Source organism: Gopherus flavomarginatus, chromosome 16, assembly GCF_025201925.1.
Source record: "Gopherus flavomarginatus isolate rGopFla2 chromosome 16, rGopFla2.mat.asm, whole genome shotgun sequence".
Taxonomy (NCBI): domain Eukaryota; kingdom Metazoa; phylum Chordata; order Testudines; family Testudinidae; genus Gopherus; species Gopherus flavomarginatus.
The window spans coordinates 12,998,551-12,999,167 of record NC_066632.1 but is presented as its reverse complement, the minus strand read 5'-3'; the positions used below and the strand labels follow the sequence as shown (position 1 = coordinate 12,999,167).

At 56.7% G+C, this 617-nt stretch overlaps 1 non-coding gene across 1 annotated transcript; it reads left to right on the top strand.

Moving 5' to 3' along the window:
• The first annotated feature begins 217 nt into the window (after positions 1–217).
• TRNAQ-CUG (transfer RNA glutamine (anticodon CUG)) lies at positions 218–289 on the top strand. Its single transcript has one exon. It is a non-coding gene; the product is annotated as a tRNA-Gln (tRNA).
• Positions 290–617: the final 328 nt, after the last annotated feature.

The following is a 617-nucleotide window of genomic DNA, read 5'->3' as shown; positions in this document are numbered from 1 at the left end:
AGCTAACTTGGAGCGTTGGCCTCCCCATTGTCCCTGGGGACTGTCAGTCTCAGGGCCCTGATTTCCCATTGATCCTTCCCCCTTCTATTGGTGCTGGGAACTAGCCAATCAACCCCCCACACACACACACACACTAAGTTTTAGTAAAGGGCCAAGAGCCCCCTTACACAAGCAGCCCCATGAGGGTCACCGATGTGCAGAGAGGGCAGCACAAGCTGCTCCCATGGTGTAATGGGCAGCACTCAGGACTCTGAATCCTGTAATCTGAGTTCAAATCTCAGTGGGACCTTGTGTTGGCTTGTGGTCATAGGCGGCAGGTTATATACATTTGTAGTGCTCGTGCTCCAGGAACATTCAGGGCTGGGGGCCCTGCTCCAGCAATATTTGGAGTTGAGTCTCTTCCCCTGGCCCCTGCCTGGCACCCCTCCCCTCTGCTGTGGTGCATCCCTGCCTGAAAAAAAGCAGCATGGGCCTGTCCCCTGCCTGCTCCTGCTGCTGGAGTAGAGGGATTCTGGGCAGAACTGCTGCCCCAGAGTCCTAGTGCAGGCTGCCCTCAGCCTCTCCAACACCCCCAACCCTGAGCTCCCTCTGAACCCTCATACTCTGCCCCAATCCTG